Raw genomic sequence first — 13,681 nt, forward strand, 5'->3', positions numbered from 1 at the left:
GGGGAGTAGGTAGAGGAGCTGGGAGTGAAGTTGAGCCCAGAAAGAAGGGAGGGGTGGGGGGAAGGTTTTTAAGATATAGCAGTTTTTCTCCTCTCCTTCTCTGATTTTGATTGATAATAAATTAATTATTTCATTCAAGTGGAGTCTGTTTTGCCCATGATGGTAACTGATAAAATGATGTCTCCCTGTCCTTATCTCAACCCACGAGCCCTTTTGATTTACTTTTTCTCTCCTCTCTCTGGTTAGAGGGGAGTGATAGAGTGGCTTTGGTGGGCCCCTGGTGTCCAGTCAGGGTTAAACCTTGACAAATTCTAAATCTTTTGTGAAGCTTTTGATTATGTTTTGCATACCATCTCATCATTTATATGAAGAAAGAGAACTTTTCTTGTGGAAAATAGCACTATTACAGTATCAGTAAAGCAAACAAGTTAAACTGATTAAGAATTAGCTGATAGATCTCAAAATGTATGCATCATCTGGGATCTTTCCAGATGCAATCTAAAGATATGTTTGTATATACAACTCATAGTGATAACAACTTTGACTGACCTAAGGATTGACACAATGGCAAGTGTGGAAATGAAAAAACATGACTTCCAAAATCAAATGAAAAATTTGATTGACTGAAATAACTAGAAACAATATTTTAAAAAACAAACCTAAAGTTGTATACCTTACCATAAGAAATATAAACCATCTCTACTGCATCCTGAAAAATAGTGGCTCAGAAAGGGTTCTGATTCATAATGGGCAGGTAATTCAACAATAGCTCCAAAAAGAAGCTTTAACAAAAAGAAATAATATCATGTTGGAGGCGTAAATAGAGACTAATGAGTAGGGATTAGGGACATTTATCCATGTGGATGGGTAAGTTTACAGTAAAATGCTTTATATAGTACTGATGTTTGCATTTTAAAGTGACCTCCAGCAGAAATACAGAGAATCCATGAATCTAATTAAACATACCTGATGCAATGGATAGGAATACCCATTTTAAAGTAGCAGCTTCCTGACAAGTATTTGTGTGACCTCCTTGAGTTACTAGGGTTCTGTACCAGTGCAATTTCAGTGATGATTTACCTTTAATTGATAACCTACATTCTCTGGCATTTCTATCAGGTATGTATCACTGCAGAGAATTTTATTGAGTCCTCTGGCATTTAGAAAAGCCCAGCAGTGGTTGCATTTTTACATTAATTTGTTGTGAATCTATTTCAATATCCTCTAGGTACACTTCTACAGTAAAACAAAACACTCTTTTATCTAATTCTGTTCTTATATGTTAGTCTATTATCAAATCAACCTCACTTTTACCCCAGTATAAAATATTTAACTGAATATTAGGAATCGCTATCACTATGTGTAACACTATGAAGTGTTAGCTACTTCTACTCCTATCAAAAAAAAAAAAAGAAAAAAAAGGAAGAACAATATGCTCCTGAAAGGCACACACCTAAATTTCTACCCTAGTGACAAGATTCCCTTCACATGCTTTGTCTCACAACTGACTTTTAATCTGCCACAAAAGCTGAGACAACAAGGAGCCTTCAGAGTTGTGTAAGGGACTGTAGACCCTTGCAAATGGAGAATGACATCTTTTAAAACTCACAGGCCTTTTAAAGGGAACTTCATGACTTGTAACTGTGGCATTGTGTCATAAAGGGAAAAGATGTCTTGCCAAAAAAGTTGCTCCTGGCACCCAATTCTACAGTCCCATGGCCCAAAACATTCCTGGTCAAATTTTACAACCACCAGCTGGAGCCCTTCTATCTATTTTCACGTTATGGTATAAAATGCGAGGGAAACAATTTAGAGGTAGCTAGATGTCAGTAGAGCAAATTGAACACTCTTACTGTATTCAAAGCAAATGGGAGGTCTGGGAAAGCACAGTGAGCAAGGAGACTTCATGTTTTGCAGAAGGCTTATACATTTTCAAAGCATGAAACGTCTCCAGTTCTGAAACAAAATGTTGACAAGGACACTTGCTGTGATGAAAGTTGGTAGACATGGTTCAAAACATGGAGTGAAACTGCTGGGTTTGGTGTGATGCATTTGGTGGCTTGTGTGATTGTTTCTTTCCAGCCACAGGCTCCAAGTCCAGTCTCCAGTATGAGTGGTACACGCGCTGCATTGTTTTTGGGAGGAACTGACTCTTCAGGTATCCGTGTCCCCCTTAGAATAAAAAGAAAGCATCCTAGTTTATTGGTGGTAGGGGTTAGCGCAGATGACATCACAGGAAGGAGCAGATAATATATTTTTCTAGATTTATCTGCTGTGCTTGCTGTGTGACTTTTTAATTTGCCCTGAAATAAGACTGCAGTCCTTACTATAACGTATATATAAATAATTTGATGGCCATGGAGGATAATAGCATAATATCTTTAACTGAAAAAATGATTCCAGGGAGAATGGCTTTGAGGAACTATTGCCAGCATAGAATTGTTTATTTTAGTCATGTATGTCCAATTGCATATAGATAATAAATACATATAAATATGCATGTAGAACATTTCAGTACATTTTTTTATCATTCTTCAATAGAAATGAACATAATTTTAATTATATAGGATTCAATATATAAATAGCAAAGAAGTGTATAAAAATGTGTGTACAATATCTGCTGGGTACAGAAGTGCTGTTAGCAGAAAACATCTAAGTCCATTTATATATGACTTGGCTCTTTATTTGAAAAAGTGGTTGGCATATTTTTTATTGAAGCTGTCACTAAAAGATGTTTAAAAATTTAGCAGCATAAATATTTTACTAGAGCTCCTAAGGTCTCCTTATCTTGGTCCTGAAGAAATATTAGTTACTAAATTGATGAAAAAAATTCCATAAAAGGACATATTAAATAAATCCAAAAGTACATATTGTTTCAGGGAAAGCAAACGTCAATACTAATTGCTCTTTACAGTATTTCTCAAACATAGATTAATGGCAAACAAACGTTTTTTATGTTGATAAGGCTTCAAAGCAATTCACAGTTCATCTTGAAACAGAAAATGCTTGGCTTTTTTAGTTACTCCTTTGTGTCTCCAACCCGAAACTGCGTAGGGCTCTTACCTGAAATTTAACCTACGTACCATCATAGGTGCAGATTTTTTTAGAAATTTACATTTACTTTAACAGATGCAAAGAAATGCTTTGAAAAGGTATTATTTTCTATCTCAGTTCAAATTCTTACCTCTGGAAAACAGGAAAGCTAGACTGAAAGGCGTAATACTGAAAAAAATACTGAAAACCAAAGAACAGCAATAGAAGCTCTACTCCTTGGTTCCCAGAATAAAGTTAGAAGGTGCATTCAGGGAAAAATAGATTAGTAGATCATATCCTAAAGTAAATATAGTCCTAAAATCTGATAAAATACTTATCTTTAAGATAAGCAGGTTATTTCACATGGTTGTGGAACAGATTTTTTTGCTGCATTTCGAAAATAATTTTACAATAGGATTTTAATACCAAACAGTTCCATGAAGAGAGTCCCAGTAAATGTTACTGTTGCTCAAAAAAATGCATGATGCATCAATGAATTTTAGTCATAGTTCTAAGAAACATTGCTTAGAAGGCACATTTGAAATCTTCACAAGGACTTTAAACTTGACTGTACATTGTCAGTAGTCTTTATTTTATCTGAGTAGTTGTTCAACAGAACAGCTGTGAACATATTTCACAATTTCTGTGCTTAGTCTGCAGCACCTTTAAATACATTCAAAGTGAACAGTCAAAGTATATTTGCGTGTTTACACAAACGCTGAACCTACCAGTGGTCATTCTGCTGCTAGTCACGTGAAGGACATGTACATTCTGGTTTGTCATTTATGATTCTTAAGACAAAACCTGCCCAATTTAAATATTGACTGCATTATGGTGACGTTGTGGTAATTCACTGACAAGATACAATAAGTTTCTTTTCCTTTCGTAGTATTAGGGTTTTTTTTTGGCTATTAGTTTTGAGCTGGATCAGCTTCCTAAAGGAACTCACCCCCTAGTCTCAAAAATGTGAATACTGGCAGAGGGGATAGGGAGAAATCAAAGAGGCTGCGAGCGGTGAAGGTGAGTGGTATCACAGTGTGTTGGATATAGATGACATTAAGCTGAGATGGAATTACACGCTTAATTTCCTGTACTTGATAGAACTCATCTCTGATTCCAGGTCAACACCCAGCATATGAAGGCAGCCTGCCGTTTGCAAAGTGCAGATTACACATGACAATGGCTTTTATATTAGTTATTCTGCTATACAGTTCTTTTTCCTCATGTTAGGAAGATAAATATTTATGACAGTAGAAGCAGTTTTCAGCCCGGTACATCTGTTAGCTGAGAAAAATGGGGAGTGGACGGGATTTGTTTATTTTCCTTTACCTCTCATGAGAGAGCACATTTTTAAGTAGAAAAGACTCGGCTTCAATGAAATGCTGAAAGTTCTGGCAAATTGAATACTTCACATCTCATAAATTACTTCTCTGATGCAAAATAATTATATAATGATTTCTTCAAAAAGAGTGACTTCAATAGTTTGTTGGATATGGGGCCAAGTATAGAAGATAATAACTGTAAGATCTTAATATAACTTGATAAAGAGTAATTAGCAAAGTTCCTCTGTACTCTCTGCTTCTTCACGATTAAAGAAATGACCTGTGTATTGATAGAACATAATTCTAATAATTTGCATTTTGGACAGTTAAAGTAGGTAATACAATTTTAAAATTTCTTCTTTCCATCAGAATGAATGACTAGTATATTATCAGTACAACACCGATTTATTTTGTAATGTTAATAATATGAGCAAATTAGTTCAGTAGAATAAAGTATGTAAACCTTTGTTTTGATGTTTCATAGTATCATACAGTGCCCAAATATAATGTATAATTTGATCAGAGCTTTTCAAGTGCAAAAATGGGATAGAATTATCCACTTCAGGATAAACAGACCTTCCCCAGGAGTAACTCAGTCTTCTGGTCTTATTTTACAATTCCAATTCTAAATCTATATATTCTTTTAAATATATAAAGAGAGAGATAACAGTACTGGCACCATTTAGCTTTCAGGGAAGAAATGCATGAAAGTCCTTTTGTTTATTTTGCTTGACCTTACAACAGATGACCATCTGGATAACTGCTGTGCATGGTGCCAAAAAAGCCGTTAACCACTAAAATAAATAAATAAATGTAATTAAAATGAAAAGCTGCCAAGAGTGTGTAATCACAGGTCTCAGAGTCAAATCTACAGATACAGGTCAAATATTGATTATCAAGACGCTTATCTTGCATAAGTGCCTTGTACTAGGAGGGAGAACACTCCCACCGCTTGATGCTCCTTACTGACTTAAACACCTTACGCTCAGTTTTATCTAACTTTTGTGTGATTGGGGGGTGAGGTGTGTGAGTTCCTTTTCTGTTGATGTTATTATTATAGACAGATGATTTAAACAGTAATTCAACTTCTGTTCTCACTTTGCTCATCAAGGCAGTTTAATTCTCATGATTTCAGTTGGAATTACAAGTGCCTGAAACCATTGAAAACCAGGCTGTAATCCCTCTGAGCTTTGTCTGCTTATCTGAAGGAAAACTGTAAGATAAAATAAATGGGCTAGGTTCAGGGACAAGCTGTAGCTTTACTAAGCTCCAGGACACCCTGAGTGAAGTGCTCTAACTGTAAAATGTATTGAATTGCATTCTGCTTGCTGGCTTTAGTAATTTTATTTGGAGTATCCAGTTCTTCTTGTTTACCCTTTGCTGGGAATGGAAATCACATTTGCTTTCCTCTTTGAGCACAGTTCTTGCAGTTTTTGGCACTGAGTTGGAAAATGCAGATTTTCAGTAAAAAAAAGTAGTTGCTCTCTGATTTTTAATAGAGAACTCTTTAAAAAATAAAAATAGAACATGTATGAAACAGACTGATCTTTATTTTACTTTCAGTATCTGATAATCATATAATCATAGAATACCAGGTTGGAAGGGACCTCAAAGATCATCTGATCCAACCTTTCTTGGCAAAAAACACGGTCTAGATAAGATGGCCCAACACCTTGTCCAGCTGAATCTTAAGAGTCCTCAATGTCGGGGAATCCACCACTTCCCTGGGGAGATTATTCCAATGACCGATTGTTCTCATTGTGAAAATTTTTCTTCTTGAGTCTGGTCGGAATCTCCCCAGGGGTAGCTTGTACCCATTACCCCTTGTCTTTTCTATGTGACTCCTTGTAAAAAGGGAGTCTCCATCTTCTGGGTAGCCACCCTTTAAATACTGGAACATAGTGATAAGGTCTCCCCTAAGCCTTCTTTTCTCAAGGCTAAACAAACCCACTTCTCTCAGCATTCCCTCATATGGCAGACTTCCCAATCCTGTGATCATCTTTGTGGGCCTTCTCTGGACCCTCTTCAGCCTGTCCACATCTTTTTTGTATAGCGGGGACCAAAGCAGAACATAATATTCCAGGTGTGGAAGTGATGAGTAGAGTGGGATAATAACTTCTTTTTCTCTGCTGGTGACGCCTGTGTTGATGCAACCTGTCTTTCTTTGCTGCAGCAGCAGCACACTCTTCATTCATATTGAGCTTGCTGTCCAACAGGACCCTCAAGTCCCTTTCCACAGAGCTGCTCCCCAGCTGGGTAGATCCCAGCCTGTACTGCACTCCTGGATTATGTTTTCCAAGGTGCGAGGCCTTACATTTGTCTTTGTTGAACTTCTTAAGGTTCTTGTTAGACCACTCTTTCAGCCAGCTCTTCCTGCAGGGTAGCTCTCCCTTCCGAAACAGCTCAGTTTGGTACCATTGGCAAACTTCTTCACAGTATACTTGGTCCCATCATCCAGATCACTTAGGAAGATATTAAGCAGCATTGGGCCCAATATCCATCCCAGGGCAACTCTACTTGTAGCAGGTTGTCAGTTTGAAAAGGAGCTATTTACCACCATGCCTATAATTTCCTGGATCCTCCTTTAAGACCTTCTTGTACATGAGGGTGACATTAGCTTCTTCCAGTCTTCTGGGATGTCCCCCAATCTCCCTGACTTCTCAAAGATTATGGAGAGTGGCCTCACAACGACATCAGCCAGCTCTTTTAACACCTTTGGGTGGATATTGTGATTTGTAGGGGTCAAGCTCCTGTAATAGTTTGCATACCAACCCTTCCTTCACTGATGGTGGGTCTGTGTTTGCATCAACCTGGATTTTTGTTCCCAAGGCCTGGGGCCCAACAGTGCTGCTAAAGATAGAGGTGAAGGAAGTATTGAGAACCTCTGCCTTTTCAATATTGTTGGTGATTAATTCACCTGTCCTGTTTAACAGTGGGCCAATATTTTCATTCTGTCTCTACTTGTTTACATACCTGAAGAACCTTTTCTTGTAGTTTTTGACATCTCTGGCCAGCTTCAATTCGAGCTGAGCTTTTGCTTTTCTAACTGCATCTCTGCACATCCTGGTAATACCCTTGTAGTTCTCAATGAGTATTCATCTGCTTTTCCATCTCTGGTACGTTTTCTCTCTTGGTTTTGAGCAGACTCAGAAGCCATTAAGCCAACTTCCCTTACCTTTAAAGGGATTGAACTTTTTCTGCGCTTCCAGGAGAGCGTTCTTGGAAAACTCCCAGCACTCACTAGCTCCTTTATTCTTCATAGAAGCTTTCCACAGAATCCCTCCCAACTGAGCTCTGAGTGAGCTGAAGTTTGCTCTTCTAAAACCTAAAAATTTTGTCCTAGTGCTAACCTTCAGTGTGCCCAACACAATCCCATACCCTACATTATTGTGATCACTGCAGCCAAGGCCACCACTGACTGAAATATTACAAAACAGGTTTTCTTGGTTTGTGAGTGGCAAATCTATCAGTGACTCATTCCTGGTTGGCACAGCTAACATTTGCATGAGGAAGCAGTCCTTTATGCATTCCAGGAACTTGATGACATCTGAGCTGCTGTATTGTTCTTCTAACAAATGTCTGGGTAGTTGAAGTCACGCATAAGAACCAGGTTCCGTTGACTCAAAGTTTGCTTAAGTGACCAAAATATTGCTTCATTTGCCTTATCATCTTGGTTTGGAGGTTAGTAGCAGATGCTCACTGTAAGACCCCCGTTGGAGATGACCCCTCTGATATTGACCCAGAAGCATTTCATAGGGCTTCCACAATTACTGTACTTGACTTCTATACATTCAATGTTCTCCATAATATAGAGCATGACTCCTCTTCCTCTTCTTCCCTTGCTGTCTTTATGAAACAACCTGTAGCTGTCCATCACAATCCTCCAGTCACGTGAGTTGTCCCCCCATGTTTCAGTTATTCCTATGATATCATATCTTTCTGACTGGGTGCAGAGCTCCAGTTCCTCCTGTTTGTTCCCCAGTCTGTGTGCATTTGTATACATACACTTGAAGTGGTTGGTCTTCTGGTTCTCATCTTGGGAGGCAGCTAAGGAACATTTGTCACTGCTCTGGTTGGCCTGGCTTATTCTCCATTGCTTGCAATGGAGTGAGTGTTGACATTTTGGACCCTGCCCCCCAAGTCCTTCAGTTTAAAGCCCGCCTCACCAAGTTGGCCAGCCTGCTGCCAAAGATTCCTTTGCCTCTTCTAGACAGGTGGATCCCATCCCTCCCTAAGAGGCTATAGTCATCAAAGAATGTCCTGTTGTCATAAAAGCCAAAACCCTCACGATGGCACCAGCTATGAAGCCAGAAGCTGATTTGCATTATATGTCTATTTCTGGCTGCACCTTTTCCTTTGACTGGTAAAATGGAAGAAAAGATAACTTGGGCATAAATACTTTTCACTTGCACCCCCTGGACTTTGTAGTTGTCTGGTAGATTTTGCCCAGGTTCCAGCTTGCAGTGTCATTTATGCCCATGTGAAAGAGTAACAATGGATAGTAGTCTGTGGTCTTGACAAGTTGTGGCACCCTCTTGGCAACATTTGGATGTTAGCTCCTGGAAGGCAGTACACCTGTTGTGACAGGTTGGCAGATGGGCACCTCAGTGCCCTTTAACAGAGAGTCACCCACTATGAGCACTCATAGTTTCTTTTTGAGGTATCCACTGTGTGCTGCCGGTACAGTTTCTCCTTGCAGACCTTGCTTGTGGGTGTCTACAGCTGTTAAAACTTCATACCTGGTTTTGGTTGTAATGCTGGACGATGGGGACTGAAGCAGAGTCCTGCTTTTGTGGTCTCTGCCCCTCCTAATCTAAGAGAAAAAATTTAAAAATGTTTCTAAGACTACACATTAACTAGTAAGGAGGGGGTCAGCAGAACTGCCACCTTGGACTTCCAGAGAGCAAACTTTGGCCTGTTTAGGAGTCTGGTTGACAGACTCACTTGGGAGGCAGTCCTGAAGGGCAAAGGAGTCCAGGAAGGCTGGACATTTGTCAAGAAGGAAATCTTAAAGTTGCTGGAACAGGCCGTCCCCATGTGCCAAAAGATAAGCCAGCGAGGAAGAAGACCAAGCTGAACAGAGAGCTTTGGCTGGAACTCAGGAAAAAAAGGAGAGTTTATGACCTTTGGAAGAAGGGGTAGGGAATTCAGGAAGACTACAAAGATGTTGTGAGGATATGCAGGGAGGAAATTAGATGGGCCAAAGCCCAAGTAGAACTTAATCTGTCTACTGTTGTAAAAGACAATAAAAATGTTTCTATAAATACATTAGCAACAAAAGCAGGGCTAAGGAGAATCTCCACCCTTTACTGGATGTGGGGGTAAACATAGTGATGAAGGCTGAGAAAAAGGCTGAGGTACTTAATGCCTTCTTTGCCTCAGTCTTTAATAGTAAACCCACTTGTTCTCAGGGTACCCAGCCCCCTGACCTGAAAGACAGGGACAGAGAGTGGAATGAAGTTCCCATAATACAAGGGGAAATGGTTAAAGACCTCCAGAAGGAGGATCTGGGGAACTACAGGCCTGTCAGTCTGATCTGACTGGAGCAAATCACCTTGAGTGCCATCACGTGGCATGTTCGGAACAACCAGGGGATCAGGCCCAGCCAGCATGGGTTTGTTAAAGGCAGGTCCTGCTTGACCAACCTGATCTCCTCCTATGACAAGGTGACTCAGTGGATGGGGGAAAGGCTGTGGATGTTATCTACCTGGACTTTAGTAAAGCCTTTGACACTGTTTCCCACAGCATTCTCCTAGAGAAGCTGGCAGCTCATGGCTTGGATGGGCGTACGCTTCACTGGGTTAAAAATTGGCTGGACGGCCAGGACCAAAGAGCTGTGAACGGAGTTAAATCCAGTCAGTGGCTGGTCACAAGTGGTGTTCCCCAGGGCTCAGTATTGGGGCCTGTTCTGTTTAATAACTTTATCAGTGATCTGTATGAGGGGATTGAGTAAGTTTGCAAATGACACCAAATTGGGCAGGAATTTTGATCTGCTCAAGGGTAGGAAGGCTCTACATGTAGAGATGAAGGACATGTAGATGTGGTGCTTAGGGAAATGGTTTAGTGGTGGACTTGGCAGTGTTAGGTTAATGGTTGGACCCGATCTTAAAAGTCTTTTCTAACCTAAACCATTCTATGATTCTGTGATTAAATGGCAGGCAGCCCACAGATCAAACTTTGCTTTGTGACAATACAGTGAGGTTTTTGAAAGGTATCTGATTTCACTGCATGGGACTTCTGAATTTTCTTAAAATTGCATTCCTTTATAAAGTATTAAGTTGGTCTAAACTGGTACCAAGTGAGGTAGCCAGCATATCTAGTCATGTTAAGACCCTGTGAATAGCTGAAGATTAGAACCTTTGAACTTTAGCTACACATTTGATCCTAGTGGTTTTATTGCTTGTATCACTTATAAAAGAATAAAGGCTTTAGATTGCATTAAACTAGCTTTTAATGTCTCTTACTCAGTTGTTACAACATGTTCAGTACAGATTAATGAATTTTTATTCTGTATTCCAATTTTGCTTCATGTGAACGCTGTTTTGAAAATGAGCAGTGAAACCTGAGCTGTTAGAAACAAACCTGCATTTTCCAGCAAATGCATGAGTCGAGGAGGACTTTATGAAAATCTTTCTCCCTGAACAGCAAATTCTCTTGGCTCACATGCTTGCAATCATTCCTGATGTTTCTTCTGACAATACCTCAGATTGTTACTACTGACTCTATACATTTGATTATTTGGATACCTGTCATGCATAACTGGAGGGTGGTTGTAAAAAAAAACCACACAGGATTAATCAAAGTAGGATTATAATTTTCTGCAACACCTGTTCCAGCCAGCTGCCTCTGACTGTTGAGTCTGATTCTGTGAGTCCTCCCAAATTACACAATAAAGTAATTTTGAAATCAATGACCAGTCCAATGCAGTTTTGCCAGAATAGATGCTGAATAACAAAACTGTGAAATCTTTGAAATATACTCAGGCTACTGCAAAAAAATTAGAGGAAAGTCTTCATAATGAAAAAACCCTACCCATTTTAGAAGTCTGAACATCTTACTTGCTCGGAGATACTGCAACAGCTATTCTGACTACTCAGGACTCTGTAGAGAGAGGATTATCTTTATAACTGAGTCCTGGTACTACCTGATTATTTTTTTGTTTCAGTGATTTTTAATCCTCTCTTCCTGAAAAAAAAAATGCCTTTAGTATCAAGAGTTATGCTTCGTATACGTTCAGAAGAAATTGTGTCCTCACTGTGGGGAGGACTGTTCCTGCAACATCTGTGAAGAATACCCTTCAGGCTGATAGTTTCTCTTCGTAGAGGGATGAGTTCCATTATTTTTATATATTTTTCTTTTGGCACTGAAGAATCCCCATAAATATGGCTCTGTATCTGGAGAGTGGCAACAGTGTATCTGGGCAAGAGTGAAGATGAAAAATGGCAGACAATGGAGAGGACAGGGTGTATAACAGATTCCTCTAAAATCTTTGATTTGTGGGAGAAAATAATCTAGTTCTTTTTATGTGTCCCCTGTGTAGTCTCAGAATACTCCCTGCTAATTATTTTTTCCTCTCATTAATCCCCAGGTTTCAGTTTTCCTTTGAGACATGAAATAAAATACCTTAGTAAACATGTAGATTTGCCACGGCATTCTAAAGAAACGGCAAAGTGCTGAAGAAACAGCTAGGCAGATTGGTTTTTTGCTTCAGGTTCTGGAAAGTCCAGGCACTTTAATCTAGTGATTTGAAGTCCCAACAAAAGCTCCAGAGTTGTTTCTTGATGTAGAAAGGATCTAGGAGAGCCTTCGTGTCCCTTGTTGAGAAAAATAAAACAGAGTTGCCTGAATCTCCTCTGTACAAGCCTGAAAGAAACAGGAAACTTTAAAGGCACGGTGTGATCATTTTCTGAATGTCACAACACATATTTTTTTCATCAGAGAGGTTCTGCACTGCATCCTGGAGAATAATTCATCTTTAGCAGAGTACGAATTTGCTATATGTATAACTTGTTTAACATCTAAAGCTCTGCTGTCTCGATCTGTGTCTGTAGTTCGCTTAACTGCCCAAATTATTCTCAATGTCACTCAGCCCTTCTCCAAACAATTCTGATGGAGCCTCGTGATACAAGTTACATGGGTATTTTACTATAAGTCAAATTTTACTGCTTCAGGTTTTAAGTTTATTCAAACTGTAGCAAAATTAATACATACAGCTGTGCAATAAATGATACAAACTATAGCATATCTGTATGCTCACTATAGCAAATCCTATGGAAATGCAGTTAACTGTGTTGCCAGAGATTTGCAGGATAAATTTTATATCTAATTAAAAGTTCCTTTATAACCTTTCAGTACCTATTATATCCATAAATGTGCTAAATCTAAGCAAGCCATCTTCTTTTTTGAACTTTTGCAATCTTTTCATTCTAATTGCTTGAGATGTACTAATAACACAACCGAGAAAGCTCTTCCATTAGTGTAACGAACAAAGGAAACCAGCTCTAAAGAATTCTACTCTACTGACAAAATAAAAAATCTTCCTTAGTCAGCTCAAATCTTGAAGAATATTTTGAAAAGCGGACTACAAGCTTTGAAGGTCATAAAAAACATTTGCAGCAAAAGCACATATTTCAAACTTTATTTATAATGGGTTATAGATTTATAGTTTTTGCTGTTCTAATCTACCGTGATACTTTTTATTTGGAAACACTTGGAATTAATGTGTTTAAAAAATATAATAAACATTTGTCGATGTAGTAGCATTCTGGAACCAATGGAAAGTGAAAGAGGACTTGTTGGGTGACCAGGATAAAGATTACTGATATTTGGAAATCTCAGGGCACATCTAGCCCCTGGTACCCAGCGAGCAAAGTGACACTGTTTGGCCTGACTAAAAGCAGGGATTTTAAAAGTGGAGGTTAGACCTAATCTCATGTAACACTGGTGGAGGTAGCACAGGACGCTGAGTCATATGACTGTAGTAAATTGCTGTTGTGGACATTTTTCAATAGATCTTGCTGATAAATGTTGTCATTTGCCAATAAATACACTTGTAATTTGCCCAGTAGTACCTTTGACAAATGTAAAGATATCTGAAATTAGTGAGATATTAATATCTTCCTCTGAGACTTGTAATGGAGGAAAGATCTCAGGCACTGCATTAAAATTCTGAGCAGTAGCAAGGCACTTCTCATACAGGAGTTGCTTAGCCATAAAGAGAAATTGCAGCACAGAGGAATGAAAGGAAGGTAAACAGATTGCTAGTACCCGATGCTCTGAGCAAATACAGTGCATAACCAGGAGCTTGGCTCCCCAGTGGCACAGCC

This window comes from Egretta garzetta, unplaced genomic scaffold, assembly GCF_000687185.1.
Source record: "Egretta garzetta isolate BGI_Z169 unplaced genomic scaffold, ASM68718v1 scaffold196, whole genome shotgun sequence".
NCBI classification, from domain to species: Eukaryota; Metazoa; Chordata; class Aves; order Pelecaniformes; family Ardeidae; genus Egretta; species Egretta garzetta.